Source organism: Tamandua tetradactyla, chromosome 17 (genome assembly GCF_023851605.1).
Source record: "Tamandua tetradactyla isolate mTamTet1 chromosome 17, mTamTet1.pri, whole genome shotgun sequence".
Classification (NCBI taxonomy): Eukaryota; Metazoa; Chordata; class Mammalia; order Pilosa; family Myrmecophagidae; genus Tamandua; species Tamandua tetradactyla.
In genome coordinates, this window is record NC_135343.1 from 65,030,028 (window position 1) to 65,049,058 (window position 19,031).

The following is a 19,031-nucleotide window of genomic DNA, read 5'->3' on the forward strand; positions in this document are numbered from 1 at the left end:
TCATAAACAAAGACCAAGACAGAAGCTGGGAGTAAAATACCGAATAAAAGGTAATTGCAATCATCATGAGTTCCTTAAATGCAGCTGTTATTAACATTTGAAATGGGAATCTTAAACTTCTGTACTATGCATGCACCCACTATAGTGCTATGGAATCAGTAAGCTTATTTTCTATTTATTTGTTCCACAGATAGAGATGAATTTTGCTAGAAAATGAATCTTACTCAGAGTGTCATCCATACTTGATATTGATGATTTAGATGATGATTTGAGAATTTTGAGGTGATGCTATTTAGATGAGATTTTGGAATAGCATAAAAGCTTCAATGGGTTGAGATGTTTGATCATGTTGGGATGTGGATAATATATTTTGCATGTAGGTAAATGAATGAAATTGGGGCTGATGTGTACACACTGGAGACTGAAAAATAAATAGGCTGAAACTACCTGGTCCTAAATCTTGTCACCCATAGGCCTTACAAATCTCATAAGGGAAGGTAGAGGAAGGGCAGAGCAGAGAGAGATTTGAATATGCTGGATGTGAAGGTTGGAGAAAAGTGGGGAAAAAAATAAGACAACAAGGAGTGCTGGTAGCCACAATCGGTTGATGCAGAAGGAATATATTATTCCCAGCAGCATCCTAACGGAGTCTGGTCTTACAGACACCTTGATTTCAGACTAGTGATGCTGATTTGCAATTTTCAGCCTCCAAACTTGTGAGAGAGTTTATTTTTGTCATTGTATGTCACCAGGTTTCTTGTAATTTGTTAAAGCAACCATATAAATATAATTTAGTTATTAGAACTTAATGAATAATGGAAAAACAAAGACTTTTTTAATGAGACACAAAAATGTTATTAAGGTTGTAGCCAAGTATTTTCCATCATCAGGTGTTGCTCAAAGCATTTTACGTGCCATGACACATTTTGCCTCAAAATATCCTATGAAGCAGGTGCAATTTTTATATACATCTGAAACAACTTTCCACTAGAACTTGGGTAATTTACTCAAGGATGCATGATAAAGAAGTATCAGAGATGTAAAAAAAATGATGCCTGATGAAACAAAGCCATCACAGAGGACATGAAGGACACTGAGGGGAGTTAACATAGGAACGTTTACATCAAGAAGGCACAGGGAACTGGTAGTTGACCCATGAGGGGGGAAAACTCTCTGATCTTACATAGCAGAGGGCAGAGCTGCAGCTTTGCTTGTTCAGTCATGAACATCTATCTCTCGCCGAAAAGGAAGTTTCTAGTGATCCAGTAATCTCCTGATAATATAACAGAGGCTACATGGAGAGAGGTGATAGGTAGATATCCAGACTCTCAAAGGTGCCAATACTGTAATCCCTGGAACACGTGCATATGTTACTTTACATGGCAAAATGAACTCTGAAGATGTGATTAAGATATAGACCTTGAATTGAGGAAATTATCCTAGATGATCTACATGAACTAAATCTATTTGCATAAATCCAAAAAACTTGCAATCCCACAGGACTGTGATGAAGGGAAGATGTAACTGTGGAAGAGGTATCATAGAAATTCAAATTTTCTCTATTTGAAGTGGGAGTAAGAGGGTCTCAATGTGGGAGCCCCAAATGACAAACAAACATATTCTTCACAAGAGCCTCCAGTATGGAATGTAGCCATGCTGGCATTTTGGTTTTTCATTACTGAGATTCTTTTATGAGCCTCTTACTTCCAGGAATGTAAATGATGAGTTTCTAATGTTTGAGCCAATACACTTGTGCTATTTTGTTTCAGATGTCATAGAAAACAAATACAGAGATCTTAACTGCATTTTCCTACAATAACTTCCCACAATAGGAGATCCATAAGATATTTTGTCCTTAATTGTCAGGATTCACCTCCTCTTTGAGAAACTGAGAAGTTGAGAAAATCCAGGCCTGTGTGGTGAGAAAGCAGGGTGAGAACTAGAGAGATTTGTGCTCAAGGCTGAAGCGCTCTGAGAGGACAGCCGTCATGTAACTGAGGGAGAAGTCATTCACCACACCCTCAGCCTTGAGCCTGCTGATGCTGAGACTGAAATGGGTAGCTGACCTAATGCCAATGAATCAGTGGGGAACCCCATTCAGCCAGGTGGATACACAGGAATTGACAATTTAGGGGCCTGTCTTTGTTTTTCTGCTACCAGGCAAGGTAGATTTTCTGGATGAAGCTCTATGAAGTGTTCTGGCTATATAGCATTTTTGTCCAGGAGACAGAATGTGAGACCATAGTTGACAAATGAAATCAGTTTGGACACATACCTTATATGAATGCATTACATTCAAAAAATTTTTAAATATTTTTATGACATCATTTAAAAATCATTGGAATTCACTATTTCATTCTTTATCTAAAATTAGTGTCTTAATCCACAAAGATAATAATCTGGATGAATGAAAGTGCTTGAGTTCTCATCTGGGAACCCAAGCAGCAACACTCGAGGATCTGGGTCAGTGGCATCATCATTCAACTGTTGCCCTATTAGTCCCTGCTGAGGTCACATTGCAGCAAAAGGGCCCATTTGCAAAGCCCTCACAGTTGCCTAGAATGCAGAGGGTCTATACAATGCAAAGAGCCATTAAGAAGCAAATTGAATCAGCTGAGTTGTGAATGCATAAAAGGTAAAGAAAGCCAGATATCATCATTGCAGAGAATACAACTCTGTGTACATGAAAGAAATCAGTATCTAAAATTCCCAATAAATGTTCCAAAGTTGAAATACAAAATAGATTTGCAAATCAATAATTTTTATTAAATGGATTACAACCAATAATATTGTTATGAAGTGTTGCTATTTTTAGTACATCTATTTCTTACTATCTATATCACCTTCCTACAGCTAACACCTGAAAAAGATAGTGTGATATTTTGTATGTCCTATAGATGAAGAATGTATTAGTATTGAAAGTGATTTGTTCAGGAATATGTTGCAAAACCTTGAACTTGCATTTTTGAGTCTGGCAAAGGTCAGAGGGTCAGAAGTGGGCTGTAAAGCCCATCAGATTGGAAAGTTCTCAGGTAGATCAATCCTCCTTTAACCTGATTTCCCTTGGGGCTCCATCCTCAGGGGAGTAGCAAATGAGATCTGGAACAAAACTTTCTCTGTGTCAGATGCTAGGAATTAGAGGGGGTGAATGAAGGACAACACCTCCCCTGGATGCACAACCCAGGTAGGTGGGTCTGGAATTTTTGAACCTTGAATGTGGTTTGAAGTCTATTTGGTAGCATCCATCAGCACTTAGCAGAAATAAATTTAAAACTTCTCTTTAGGAGAGCCCTCCAATAAAAACACTCATGTATTCCCATAAGTAATTTTTGAACTGCCAGTATTAGCAAGATGTCAGAGATTTCTAAATATCTTCAAAAATCAGAGATCCTAAACATGAAAACATGAGTAACTACAGAGTCACAACAGCAAATAAGTCCATTAAAGTTAAGATTTTCAAATTTCCAAATTTTTAAGTAAGTGTAGAAAATGTGAAAATCTTTGTAAGAAAAGAAACTGTAAATGAGAAAATTGCACACTTAGTAGAGAATCTCCCTCCAAAAAATACAGAGCCAAGTCTTTTCCTTTGTTCAGTGCTTGAATCATGACTTGCTTGTGAACCCATGTTAATAGGCTCTTTAAAGATGTGACTTTTAGTTAAGGCATGGGCAACTGAATCAAATTGGGTTTTAATAGGGATTAACTGGAGTTTTGTATAAACAGATTGAAATTCAGATGTAGAGGAAAAGCCAGAGAGCAGCAAGACGTTGGAAGACAATGGAACCCAGAAGAGATAGATGTTAGTGTGTGCATTGCCCTGTGAGGTAGGAACCAAGGGTGAAGGGTTGTTGGCAGTCAGTCCCAGGATACCACATCCTTTATGGGGAAAGCATTGCCTTGCTGATGTCTTGATTCTGGACTAGCTTAAAAAGTGTAGAAAAAAGTGTAGACAAACTGCATTTCCTTATAGCAAAAGTGTAGACAAACTGTATTTCCTTATAGCAAAAATCCCAGGGTGTGCCTGATTCTAGACTGGTGAGCTGCAGTGGTCTGGGAGAAACATGGAGACCCCTCCCTCCAGGAGAATATGGAGGGAGGGAACAGTCCTGACACACATATTGGCCTCTAAATAAAATCAGATGGCAGGGACCCACAGCCTTCATCCCTTCTGAACAAGCACCCCCAGGATTGTGGGACAATTATTCCCCATACACTAAAAAAAAGGGGGTCAGAAAGCAGAAAGCATAACATACCTATGCAAGGCTGTGGGTTATAGGTGACCAAAGAGCACCATCTGCTTAGAAGGCTGGGGAAGTGCAGTCTGAGAGGTTGCTTTCCTGTCCCTTTCTCTAGGGCCTTTTGGAAGGGGGCTGTGCTCCCTGCATGGGAACATGGTTCTGAATAGGCTGTGAAATACAGCAAAAATGAACCTTCAACAGAACCCAATCGAAAACTAAACCTTAGACAAGACAGGGAAAATACTTTTCAAGATAAACTTATCAGGATAATCAGATGTGCAGTAACTATGAAAAATTACAAGACACATTAACAAACAAGAAGATATGGTCACACAAATGATCAAATTAAAGAGTTGAAGGAAATAAATAATTTATAACACTGAATCAATTATATTCATGCAAAACTGCTAAATAATTTCAGTAACAGTTAAAACAACGGATATTGAGTAGGCACTGTGAGAACATAAAGAATTTTAAAAATACATAAAAATAGTAGATTATGAAAATAGTTACTGTAGATGAATTTAAAAAATATTCTAGAAGCACAATTGTCAATTTGAAGAGGCAGAAGAAAGGATCAGTGAAATAGAGGACATAATAACTTAAACATGCTAAAACACAACTGGAGAAAGATATGGAAAAATTCGAGCTGGGTCTCAGGGAAATGATTGCCTAAACAAAGCATACAAATATCCCATCCATGTTAAAGACAAAAATATGCAAATCAAAGAAGGCTAATTCTTTCAGTTTGCTAAAGCTTCCAGAGTGCCACATACCAGAAAAAGATTGGCTCTTACCACGGGTATTTGTAAGTTAGAAAATTATAGTTCTAAACTAAAAAATGTCCAAATGAAGGCATCCAGACAAAGATACCATACCCTAACTCTGAAGAAAGGCCTATGGCATCTGTATTTCTCTGACATGGGGAGGCACATGGTAATGTCTGCTGGTTCTTCTCTCTCTGACTTTCTGTGTGACCTTGCTTATGGCTCCTTGAACATTTCTGCATCTGAGCTCTCTCCAAAATGTTTCTGCCTTTTATACTCTCTTAAAAGACTGTGGAAAAGATGATTAATAACAACCTTGAATTGGTTTGTCCCTATCTCCTAACCCAAAAGGGTGCCATGACATTTAAATACAGACTGTTACCAAAGAATAATTTTGTCACAATGTACACCTACACTAAATGGAAGAAAAGAAACCACTGTAATAAGATGGCAAATGGCCTCTATTACTTGAACAGTTGTGCAGAATGACTTCTGAGCATCTTCTCCAAAAATATCTTTTAAATAAATAACTGACAGCTTCGAACACTAATACTGCAGCCACTGAGTGCACTTGATCACTTCCTGCACTGAGGAGTGCACAGCACAGAGCAAAGCACAACTGGGAAGGGTGTCAAGAGGCTGCAGGGACAGATGCACCAACCAGGAGGATCCAGCTTTCCCACGATGGAAAGGGAAAGGGCCAGGGGTGGAAGAAGTTTCTCACAGGTCTCTCTCAGACTGAGCTGTGGTTTAGAGAGACTGATCTCCCCACCATACTGGGATCCATAAACTAATTGTATCAGAGGCTGAGAGGAAAGCATTAACGAATAAAATATCTTTAAATCTGACATGGTTTCTTTAAATGCAGTGATTAGGGACACTTTAAGAAAACTTTTTACAAACAGAGCAGATGCTCAACTGGACAGCACTCTCAATAAACTGATATAAACAGCACTTTTCAAAACGACATGAAGGAAAAAGTTAACCTTGGTAGGAATGAATCCATCCACAATGTGTAAATGTCACAAGGACACACCATCTGTAAGGATGTCACTGTTTGCCAGATGAGCTGCATATCAAAATCAGGTGGGAACCTTTGAAAATATGAATTTTTAGCTACCATATGAACAGTTCCAAATTCTAAGAATTGGGGTTTGTGAAACTGCATTTTAGCAAAATCTAAAGATTTTGCATTTGTAGCCTGTCTCACCAGTCAATGACCAGGTATTTAGAAAGCAGCTCTACAACACATAAGCAGTTCCCAGCAACATCAGGGATAACAATAAAATTTATTTCACCAGGTCTGTATGAGGATTAAAGGAGGTATTTGAAAACATATCACAGGTATTAATAATTATCACAATTATCCAAATAAAAAGTATTGACAAACTGACTTTTAGATGTAGAAATTAAAAATCAATGGCTGAATTCACTGTGAGATGGGGTAAGTGGAAAAGCACCATGGTGCTGTGTGTTCAAGACAGTATGGCAACAAAAATATTAGGCATAAACAGGAGCACTTTGAGGTTGGAGGACATAGTTATATTTTGATAAAAATTGAAGATATAATAGACTGAGAAAAATTAGGCACTTGTACAGCATGAAAATGCTGTTTCATGAAACTCCCCTGGAGGTGTTTCCCTCTTCATCTCCAAAGGTCTCTGGCTGTGCGGGCTCTAAAGCTTTTTGCAAAGTGGTTCTCTCTAAAAGGGCTCCTGTAAGCAACCCACCTTGGATAGGTGGAGGCACATCACCATGGGAATAAAAAAAACACAAAAAAAACTCTCATCCAAAAATATTGAATGAGTATTAATGGACATGGCTTTTCTGGGATCCATGACAGACTCAAACTGGCACACCTGTGTTTTACCTTCTCATAAATGACTCCAACGAAGGGATAAGACCCACCTTGAATGGAGTGAATCACATCTCAAATGAAATATCTTAACCAAAAGGTCCAAACCACAATAGGTATATCCCCACAAGAATGGATTAAAAGAACATGACATATGGGGGGGGTACATAAAAGCTTTAAAACAGTACCATGGATACTTAGGTTTAGAGAATTAGTAAAAGATCATTAGGAGATGTACATATGAGAGAAATGACTTTACATCTTTTTTATTTTGCTTACTTTTTGTTTTAGAAAAATGCCAGGACCGAGCAAAGAAACTGAGGTAGGACAACAAAGAACTATGAAGAAAATGATGAGCAGAAAAGCCTAGGGGGAAAGAGGGTCCAGTAGGGAGGGAAGACAAGAAACAGTCCAGAGTCAGTGGTGGAAATTCAAACCTGAAATGGCCTGGATTATAACTTGAAAACCTTTGATGTGGGACAAAATGTCAGGGGAACAGTGGAAGAGAAGGAGATTGAGAAAGAATTAAAATAAGAAAGTTTAATATTGATTCATCAGTGTATACATCTCACTGAGTCTCAAACAAGTCATGGCTTCATGGACTTTGCTTGCCTCAGTCATGTGTGTCCATCTCTACAGAACTTACTGACAATGGTCCTTACAATGTGAGGAAACAGAAGGGATTGTGTGTCACATTAATAACCCCCAAGGACATTCCCAAACTAATTCTGAGTCTGCAATCTGTTGCCATATAGGACAAAAAGAACTTTGGAAATATCATGAAGTGCATAGACAATGAGGTCAGAAATTACCCTGGATTATCTGGATGCCTTTTGGAAACATATGGGCCCCTAAAGAAAAGAACCAGGTGGTGTGACAGTGGCTCAGTGGCAGAATTCTTCCCTGCCACGCTGGAGACCCAGGTTCCATTCTTGGTGCCTGACCATGAAACTAAAAGGAAAGAATCTCTCAGGACTGTGGTCAGAGAAACATGTGACCACAGAAGCAGGGTCAGGGAGAGGACGTGTTGAATACTATGAAGACCAAAGAAGCAGAGCACCAGCCAGGGAATTGGGAGGTCTATCCAAGCTGGAAAGGAACTGAAGCAGATTCTCCCCTGAGGCTACTACAAGGGGACACTGCCACACCAGGATTTTAGCTGAGTGAAATCCACTTTGCTGTAATGATTTGCAGAACTCTTAATGAGTCACTTCCAATGTTTTTGGGAATGCTTACAAGAGCTATAGGAACCTAAAACAGAGATCTTTACGGCATTATCCCACAGTGAGTATCACAAAAAAGGATTAAAGAGACCAGACCCCTTATATGTCCTCTGGGCCCTGAAAACCTTCTTGAAAAGAAATCTGGAGGCAACCTCCAAAGCAGATAGAAGAGGTAGATAAGTCCATGGTTGTATGAAAAGGAAAAGGTTACTTCATAAGAGGCTCATGACAAGCAGCACAGAGGAAGATGTTGTTTTACAACAGTGAATTGCAAGAGGAAAGTCATAACACTTCAGACAGAAGAATTCTGCCCATCTTCAGCCCAGAGCTTGCTGAGGCTGAGAAGGATGTCTATTGTGATCAACTGCCAAAGACTTGTCAGGGATGCCAAATGTCCAGTGGATGTAGGGTTGATCAGCAGTTAGGGGTCTGTCCTGGCTTCTGCTATTTGCCAGTTTGAAAGTATTATGAACTCCAGAAGAGCATTTTTGAATTCTGATCCAATCTTGTGGGAGCAGCTCTTTCTATTAATCTTGATTCATCATTGTAGGTTAGAATCTTTGATTAGATTATCTTCATGAATTGTGAGACACCTAACTGTTGGAATGACAGTTGATTAGAAAGAATTGAGACTCCACCCATTTCAGATGGGTCTCAATTACTTTACCAGAATCCTTGAAAATAGGAACTGTTTTGGAGAGAGTCAGAATTAACAGAAGCCTCAGAGCCAACAGAGCCCTGAGCTGACGCAGATGCCAACACTGGGAGTAAGTGACATGGGTGTCTGGAGATATTTAGGGACTGAGAGATGTCACTATGAGATTTTAAACAAGCTAGACCCTAGGGGAGACAAGGGAAGCCAAAGGATGAAAGCCAGCCCTGGACAAGCAAAGTGAGCAGCCCATACAGGAAGAGAGGCTGAAATCAATGGCACCCAGGGGCAAGAGAACAAAAGATGCTAGCCATGTGAACTACCCAGCTGAAAGAGGTCCTTGGAATATTTTTTTCATAACAGAGATCATCAGGAGATAGAAATAGGGTAAGATATTGGGTAATTGGAGCTGAAGGTATACAGACTGTGAAACAGGACTGGATACAAAAACTCAGAAATGGACAGAACAATACTACTTAACTGTAATGTAATTATGTTAAAACACTGAATGAAGCTGCATGTGAGAATGATAGAGGGAGGAGGGCTGGGGACATAAATGAAATCAGAAAGAAAGATAGATGTTAATGATCGAGATGGTATAATCTAGGAATGCCTAAAGTGTATAATAATAGTGAAATGTACAAGGTACAAATTTTAAAAATGTTTTTGCATGAGGAAGAACAAAGGAATGCCATTATTGCAGGATGCCGAAAATAGATGATAATTAATACTTTAAAGTGTCACCTTATGTGTGGGACCAAAGCAAAAAATGTTTACTTGTTATAAAATTTAGATTTTGACTAGAGCATTTCCTAATATAACTCATGTAGATAGTTTGATTGAATGTCATAAGTACTTGGAATCTCAGGGAGCACATGAGATTTTGTTGGTTTGTCCAGAGTGATGCCCCTATGAATCCCAGAGTGATTTGATCAGTGACTGGAAAAGTATTTGCAAACCCCTTTCAGGGAATGGTGAGAGTGGGGAGAAATTCAACTTCCCCAAGTTGAATTCTTGATATTCTCACAAGCAGTGTGGACAACCAAAGCTATAGGCTGAGCCCCAGTCTTGGGGTTTGTTCATATGAAACTTAACCCCAGAAAGGATAGGTCAAGTCTACTTAAAATTTATGCCTAAGAGTTACCCCCAAGAGATATTATTTTCTTGCTCAGATTTGACCTCTCTCTCCAGCCAACATGACGAGCAGACTCACCACCCTCCCCCTCTGTGCATGGGACATGACTCCCGGGGGTGTGGACCTTCCTGGCAATGTGGGACAGAGATCCTGGAATGAGCTGAGACTCAGCATCAAAGGACTGAGAAAAACCCTAGAATGAGCTGAGAATTAACATCAAGGTATTGAGAGAACCTTCTCAACCAAAGGAGGAAGAATGAAATGAGACTAAGTGTCAATGGCTGAGAGATTCCAAACAGTCAAGAGGTTATCCTGGAGGTTATTCTTATGCATTAAGTAGATATCACCTTGTTGTTCAAGATGTAGTGGAGAGGCTGGAGGGAACTGCCTGAAAATGTAGAGCTGTGTTCCAGTAGCCATGTTTCTTGATGATGAATGAACAATGGTATAGCTTTCACAATGAGACTCTGTGAATGTGAAAACCTTGTGTCTGATGCTTCTTTTAGCTACTTCTACAGAAGAGTAGAACACATGAAATAAAAATAAATAATAGGGGGAACAAATGTTAAAATAAATTCAGTTTGAAATGCTAGTGGTAAATGAAAGCGAGGGATAAGGGGTATGGTATGTATAATCTTTTTTCTCTATTGTCATTTTATTTCTTTTTCTGTTGTCTTTATTTCTTTTTCTAAATTGATGCAAATGTTCTAAGAAATGATGAATATGCAACTATGTGATGATATTAAGAATTACTGATTGTATATGTACAATGGAATGATATCTTAATGATTTGTTTGTTAATTTTTTTAATTAATATGAAGAACAGTGAAGGGGAGCAAGAGCCAGGGATTTGGGAGATCTCCACGAGATAGAAAGGGGAAGAAACAGCTTCTCCCCTGAGGTTACCACAAGGGAACACTGCAGCACAGTGATTTTAGCTGTGTGAGATCCATTGCTCTAATGATTGGCAGAATTGTAAATGAGACACTTCTAATGTCTGTGGAAATTGTTACGGGAGCAATAGGAAACTAAAACAGAAATCTTTACTGCATTTCTCACAGTGACCATCACAAAAAGGGAATAAAGAGGCCGGATTCCCTAACTATCTCCTAGACCTTAAAAACCTTCTTGGAAAGAAATCAGTAGGTAACCTCTAAGGAATATAGAGGAGATAGGTAAATCCAGGAAGCAGCTATTTCATAAGAGACTCACTGAAAAGCAGCATACAGGAGAATGCTGTATTAAACAGTGAATTGCAATGGGAGAAAAGTCATAATTCTTCTGACAGAAGTAATCTTTTCATCTTCAACTTGCAACCCACTGATGCTGAGAAGGAAGTCTGTTGTTTTCAACTGACAAGGAACTGTAAGAAACTACAGGTACCTGGTAAATCCAAGGAGATGATCAGTTAGGGAACTGTTCTGGCTTCTGCTGAGTACATGTTTGAAAGTGTTCTGAACCCCAGAAAAGCCATGTTTAATCCTGATTCAATAATAAAGATTGAAATTTGATTAGATTATCTCCATAGAGAAGTGGCATGCCCAATGGTGGGTGTTAATTTTGATTAGATGGTCATGTGACTCCACTCATTTCAGGTGGTTCTTGTTTATTTTACTGCAATCCTTAGTAAAAAAGAGGAAGCATTTTGGAGCTGGTCAGAAACTACAGAACTCTAAGTGCCAACAGAGCCCAGAGCTAACACAGATGCTGACACTTGGAGAAAAGAGGGAAGCCAAGAGATGACAGTCTGCCCTGGAGAAGCAAAGTGACGGACCAGCAGATGCCAGCATGTGACTGCCAAATGCACAGAGGTGTTCCTGATCCATCAGCCTTCCTTGAACTAAGGTATCTTTCCTTGAAGGCCTTAGCTTGGACATTTTAATAGTTTAGAACTGTAAAATTGTGACATATTAAATTCCCTTTTTAAAAACCATTCCAGTCTGGTATATCAATTCTGGAGACTTGCAAACTACCACATGTTGGTACCAGGCTAAGTAGTTCTTGTGGTTGAGACTGGATAAAATACTAGGCTGGACATGGCACTGATGTTTAACCTCAGACATGGCCACACAGCCAGGGAGGCTGGAAACTCAGACATCACAAATTCCCCTGGGTCACCTGCAGTCAGAATGAACCATTAACAAAGATGCATGGATTATGCAAACAAATTCAAAAACAGCTTTTCCACTCTTTGTTTCCCTGTGGTTATACTTATCTCAGAGGCCTGTTACATTCATTATTGGCTATAATGTTTCTTGAAATTACAGCTATTTCTGTGTGCACCTAATGTAATTTTTCCTAATCTTGAAAGATTCAAATCTTGTTTGATTGATCTCCTTTTACACTTTCAACAGGAGTAGCTGAGCAGCAAAATCAGAAAGAGGTAGTATGTGACATGATAAGTTTCTTTGTCCTGATAATTACAGCTCTTTTCACAAAACCAACACAGAGAGCCAGACTGGAAACCTGTGAACAGCTGGGCAGTGCCAGAGGGGCTTATGCAAAGCAGGTAGTGATCATACAAGGAAATTGCACTGTGGATTGTGGAAGGATATAATATATAATATCAAAAATATCATCAAAGAAAATATGACTTATTGACCATGAAACATGTAGTAATAAATTTCCAGAATGGAATTTGCAACAATTAATTTTAAAATAAATAAATATTCAAAATGGATAGCATTCTCTTCTTACACAAGGTGCAAACAATACAGGACAATCTAAATAAGAACCTCATATTGAATGTGTATATCTCCTAAATAACATTCCTGATCTGAAAAGATATTGGATGACTGGTAACTGGAGATATTTTACTACCAAAGGAGCATTGTTCTGAAAACATCTAAGAATGTTACAAACATGTGCCTGGGCTCCAGATCCATGCAAAGTTCATCGCAGTGAGAATTCAGAGCCCACCCAGGTGGGAAATTCTGAAGGCACATATACAGCATGAATCATAAGTATATTGACAACAGCATTTCTCCTTATACTTCAGATTTTGAAACTATCACAGAGTTTATTTAAAGCAATGAATACAAATATGATAATATGTTTACATAAAGTTAATTTGAATAATGACCTTTTATTCTTAGACAGAACCAAAGCAAAGTTTCTAGATCTTGGATAAGAAAAAGCAGAATTGAAAACTGAATGGAGGCAGTTGACAATAGTAGAAAATTTGCAGAACAAGAAGCCAGAGCAGAAGAAACTTTCCAAAAATACAACACAGAGAAAGAGAAATACAGAAAAAAAACCACAGACATAGAGAATACAATGAGATGTACAGTGAGAAGAATGAATATATATCTGAGGAAGGTAGATAATGGGCACATGCATATTTGAATAAATAATGAATGAGAATTACCCAGAACTAGTGAAAGAAACCAATTCACAAAATCAAGGGCCCATCAATCCAAAGTCAAATTAGTCAATAATAGTCCATAGTGAAACATATTTCAGAAAACTGCAAAATATCAAAGACAAAGAGGAAAACAGGCAGTCACACAGAAAAATCACAGACCCCTTTAGCAATGATCCTTTATAGTGGTATAAAATTAATTATGTTTGGTACCCCATCGTTTTTGCCTAGGGATAAGTACTCTCCTTGAGTGACCACCCCAGCTAGCCCTGCTTCTTTTCTAAACAGCCCTTTGTCATCTCAAGCCTCATAATTGTTAGCAAGGCCTGTAACTGAAGAGGCTTTGGATGATCAGAATCTTCATTCAGTTTCTCCAAAAGGCCTGGCCCTGGCCATTTCTGCTTTAGCTGTGTATAGTCTGAAACTGGTAATCTCCAGTATCTGGGGTTAAAGCCTCACCTCCCTCTCTGAGACACAATAAAACTGGCAAAATAAAAGTGAGAATCCATGGCCCTTCCATGACAGTTACCCTCATCTCCATAGGGGCCAAGTTTAGGTAAGCTGGGGATTCTCAATCATCTTTATTCTCCCCTTTCCTTCTCCATGTTCTTTAAGTCAATAAAGCTGTCCTTTTCTGCACTTGAATATGGCTGGCTAACTGTGCTTCTTTGTTGTCACCCAAGGAATTTCCACATATCATCCAAAATCATTGGCCCGGGAGGCAGGGAAATTTGATACTGATTCACAAACCCAGGTTCCCTTGACTTAATTACCAGCTGTCCCAGTGGCCAGCACCCATTTGGGAGGTTTCGTTATGGACTGGTGTGCATTGGTGCTGCCTTGAACTGCTTGCCTTGGTGTATTTTGGGGTTTCTAAGGCACCATCCCAAAGCTGTGGATCCATTAAAGGGCCAGTATTCTGCAGAGAAGCATGGGACAGCTCCCTGGACACTGATTAATTTGGCTATCTGCCTCTGTAGGGCAAGAGAGAGCTCCCCAAAAGGGAGAAAAGGACTGGGTGAGACCATTGAAAATTTAGTATAAATTAATTGGCCTTTTCTCTGAAAAGATAGAGAGGATGCAAAGGTGGAACAATTCCCAGATTCATTTGTCCTACACCACCCACAGCAAGTTCTCCTGGCCCTGCCTTTTGCTGTGTCTGACACTCACCCCAATGACCACAGATGGCAATGAAACTTGATTGTCCTGTCTGAGCTGTGTCTCCCAGAATTTCTCCAAGGGTATCACACCACATCATCCCTGGGTGTGGGGAACTTTTCCATGGTCAGAGCCCTTATGGAAGGGAATATTCCTGCCAGGGTAACAGGGCATCCTTTGGACAAATGTCCACTACAATCTGAGACCCTTATATTGTGGCTCTCTGCACTGTGGTCACTCACCTCCCCTACTCCATGGATTTAAAGGACCCAATCTTTGATGCTCAGTGGCCAAGGATCTCATGGGAAAATGCTAGTGACCCAAGAACTTTGTGTGGGCTCCACATTAGACTCTGAAAGGAGTTTCCACCCTACTGAAGAAAGTGAGACACCCAGTCTGCAGGTCTGGGCTTGGTTAAGCATCACATCCTGTCAGCATGGTAGAGGGCTGCTCTCAAGACCATGGGGTCTCGGAGCCTTGCACAGAGGTTCAGCCACTTAGAGGGTAACACCTGTGGGCCCTACCTCCTCTGAGCTTCAGCACGACACACTTGAGAGACAGACAGCAGAATTGGAGACAGGGCAGAGGGATCAGAAATGTTTTTCTTAATAACCTACAAGTTAAACAAACCTTGGGTAAGAGGAAATAAAATCTAAATCCAGAAATATTACCAGACTAGAAATTCAAATGCTTCTCAAAGAATTTGTTCAGAGCGAGTGAGAAACATCAGCTGGCTGGCAACCCGCATTTGGGCCTTTTCACCCAAAGAACTTTCACATACTATTCAAAACACACTTAGAGAGCTGACTTTTCAGTAATGACAATGAATGTAAAAGATAACATGATATCTTCAGAGTTGGAAGAAAGTATCTAAATGTCTAGAATTCTACATGTACAAATATCCATCAAGAATCAAGGCTAGTTGAGGAAATTTCTTGACTACCAATGAAAGCATGCATTACTATCAGAAACTTTCCAGAGAAATTCTAAAGAATCTTTAGGCTGATGGAAAATCTCCATTGTGGAATATGAAATAAAGATAAGTAGAAAGTGATAAATGTGGGCAATAATAATGCATATTAATTACATAAACAGCAACACTGATATTTAGTGAAAGATAAAGGAAAAGTAATGTACTTAAAATAACTGCCAAAATTGGGGACATAAACAGAGTTTCAGTAAAATTCTGAATATCTAATCTAAGGATATTGCTTTAGCCATGAGGACAGTTGAAGATTGCATTCAGTTGTGTAATGCTGCCACAATGCAATATATCAGAAATGGAATGGCTCTTAAAAAGGCAATTCAGTAAGTTGTAAATTTACATTCTAAAGCTATAAAGATATGCAAACAAAGGCATCCAGAAAAAGTTCACTGAGTGCACAGGCCAGAGCTGGTCTGCAGTCTCTGGGCAACAGGAAGGAACCCTCGAGGCATGGGAGGGGCACAGGAGAGCCACAGGTAGGGGCAAAGTGCAGGTGTGCAGAGGGAGGGGGACACAGGTGCAGGCAACAGGCCTGGAGCCCACAGTGGTCTGATCAAAAGGACACTCAATGCCATGGAATGTATGGTGTGTGAAGAGAAGTGTCTAAAGGAGAGCTGATTTGATGAATTTTGGTGGAATCACACAGTGAAATTATATTCAGCAATGAAAGTGAATAAACTGCAGATGCATAAAACAGAATAAACATTCTATAAATATTGAATGAAAAATGTTAGCAACAAAATTATGTATGTAGGATGATTCCATTTATATAAAATTCCGTAACAGTCCAAACTATATGTTTGTTTTTTTTTTTAACGTGGGCAGGCACCGGGAATCGAACCCGGGTTATCGGGCATGGCAGGCAAGCACTCTTACCTGCTGAGCCACTGTGGCCCGCCCACTATATGGTTTTGTGATGTGTATGTGGAATTTCAAACTGTGAAATCAAGGAAGTGATTATTATGAGATTCAGAGAAATCAAGAAAGAAGGGTTTATAGTTGGCAAGGGGGGAATGAATTTTGGTAGCATGTGGAGCAGATATGTGCCAGGTCATGATGAGATCATGGTGACAGCAAGGTTGTTTTTAATAAAATATCTGTAGATGCATGTGTTTTATACAATTTTCCTTGATGTATTTAAAATAAAAATTTTAATGTTCAATATATATTTATCATACATATAATTTCACACATTTATTGACACATATGAAAAATAATATTATCAAATGACACTGCATTTGACAGAGTATTTGGTCAGTTAACCTTTGTTGAATAAATTAAAAAATAAAAATAAACTGAATCTAGGAAAGCTTTAATTCTATCAATAATCATGTTAGTTGATAGAACAGCTATATCATGTTCTAATTTATTTATAGTCAGTACAAAACTCTCTTCTGAGTTCTAAATTCAACATTCCTGTGTGACCCTATGGAACTTCTAACTCAGTATCTCTGGAACATATCTCATCATCTTTACACCTCCACACAAGCCAAGCCCATCCCATGCCAACCAAGGGAAGGAGTAACACACATCCTATTGTCTAAACCAGCATCAGTGGAGTCATGTTTGACAATACCCTGTACTGCAGCACTCAAAATCACCTCCTGTCAACCTTACAACCACATATTCCCCAATCCACCCACATCTTCCTATCTCCACTGCCATGGCTTTCGACAAAGCCACCATCATCTCTTTCCTGGATTCCTGAAATAGATTTGTTACTGGTCTTCTTACATCTATTCTTGACTAATTTTCTTTTAAAGTCAACTCAGCTAAAACTAGAGTGATCTTTTCAAAAGGCTAATTTGGTCATGCCCTCTGTCTGCTTAAAAACCTGCCAAACCTTTCCCCTCCACAAAGCTAAACACACCCACACACAAACACATGCACATGCAACCATAGAAGGTACTGCTCCTTGTTGGCCAGGTACATACAATCCCTATATCAAATTTTGCACTTTCTAATATTCTTTTATCAATATCTGTTACCCCTTCACACTTCAATTCAGAGACAGACCCATGTCTTTAACTGCTTATTATCATTATTATTAAGCAAATGCAGTAGACTCTCAGGATTTATGTAATAACTGCAAAATGAAAAGAGAAATCAATGAACAAAAGCATTAACTATAACAACTTCATTCACAAATATAACACTAATATAGAATAATGAATTGTATAATGCAAGTATGTAAATATTCTAGTTTTAATGGTACTGTAAAGACACCAATATAAAATAAATATCGAGGGGAAAGAAACTTGATGGACATCTGGTTCTGTGAACTATGAAAACAGTATTTCATTGTGGATAAAGATTGTTTTCCATCTATTAACCAAGTTGCCAGCTTCATGCCCCTTTCCCACTCCCTGTCCCCTGGTCGCCACCTCAAAACCAGGTGTGGGAGAGTGGAGAACAGCTTGAACTGCAGGGAACAAAAGGAAAAAAATGACACATTCAGACCTTAGCTATTCTAAATACCAATGTGTGGGGAATTCTCTCAGGCATTTCCTCCTTGAGAGACTCCTAACTAGGCAGCTCCTTTTCTCCCTCCTGTCTCCACCCTTACAGGCTCCAGGCAGCTGCAGTACATCAAAGGAAAATATTCCCAACCAAGTGGTTAGAACTATAGAATTGTCTTTAAAGAAATGAGTAAAGGAAAGAGAAACAGTGGAAGAAAAGGGCAGTTATAAAGGAGGTAGAGTATAAGTACTTCAGTAACAAGGACAAAGAAGACTTGTGGGAAAGACAGCGTCCATTGAAAGAAACAGTTAAACAGGAAGACTAATGACCAAGCAGAAAGTTTCAATATGAAGAGGTGGGAGGAGGGGGAGCAGCTGCTGCTGCAGGACTCATTGCCCCACAGCTGGGAGAGGAGGTTTGTGTTCGAGGCTGAAGCACTGTGGGAGGGATGCTGTTAATTTTCTGACAGTAATAAGTGACCACATCTTCAGCCTGGGCTCCACTGATTCTGAGAGAGAAATCTGTCCCAGACCCACTGCCACTGAATCGGTCAGGGACCCCAGATACCCGGTTGGATGCACCATAGATGAACAGTTTGGGAGCCTGTCCTGGTTTCTGCTGGTACCAGGCTAAGTAGTTGCTAACACTCTGACTGGCCTTGCAGCTCATGGTGATGGTCTCCCCTGGAGATACAGCCACAGAGACTGGAGACTGGGTCATCATGATGTCCCCATTGGCACCTGCAGGTAAAAAAGAATAAGATCATACAATAAATCACGAGTATATAAACTATAGATCCAAAACCGGTTCCCTCATTTATCATATATAATCAGATCTGTTTGAGACGGAATAGTCTGTACACTCTGCATGTGAAAACCATCTCTCCAGGTTTACAAAGACATTGCTGTTCTGAAGCTCTCACCTGAGACCCAGAGCCCCAGGAGGATGAGGAGTTGGGACTGTGACAACATCTTGCTCAATGTCTGGTGCACTCAGGCCCCATCTCCAGGGAATCCTCATTAATAGAGTCTGAGCAGCAGCCAAGTCCCCAGGAGTCTATGCAAATCAGCCCAGGGTATAAAGGGAAATGCTCTGTGCAGTGAGCTGTGAAGACAGATAGTGGAAGGAGGGGACAAAATAACATTACCACAGGAAATATGAATGTAATCCTGTAAATGTCCCAGAAATCAACTGAAC

General features: G+C 39.5%; 1 pseudogene across 1 annotated transcript in view; it reads right to left on the minus strand.

Moving 5' to 3' along the window:
- LOC143661204 (immunoglobulin kappa variable 4-1 pseudogene) overlaps window positions 1-18,822 on the minus strand; it is a 141,475-nt pseudogene extending 122,653 nt beyond the window's left edge. The window contains exon 1 of the transcript XR_013164445.1: window positions 18,757-18,822. The product of XR_013164445.1 is annotated as an immunoglobulin kappa variable 4-1 pseudogene (transcript). The remainder of the gene's footprint in view (window positions 1-18,756) is intronic.
- Between the last annotated feature and the right edge of the window lie 209 nt (window positions 18,823-19,031).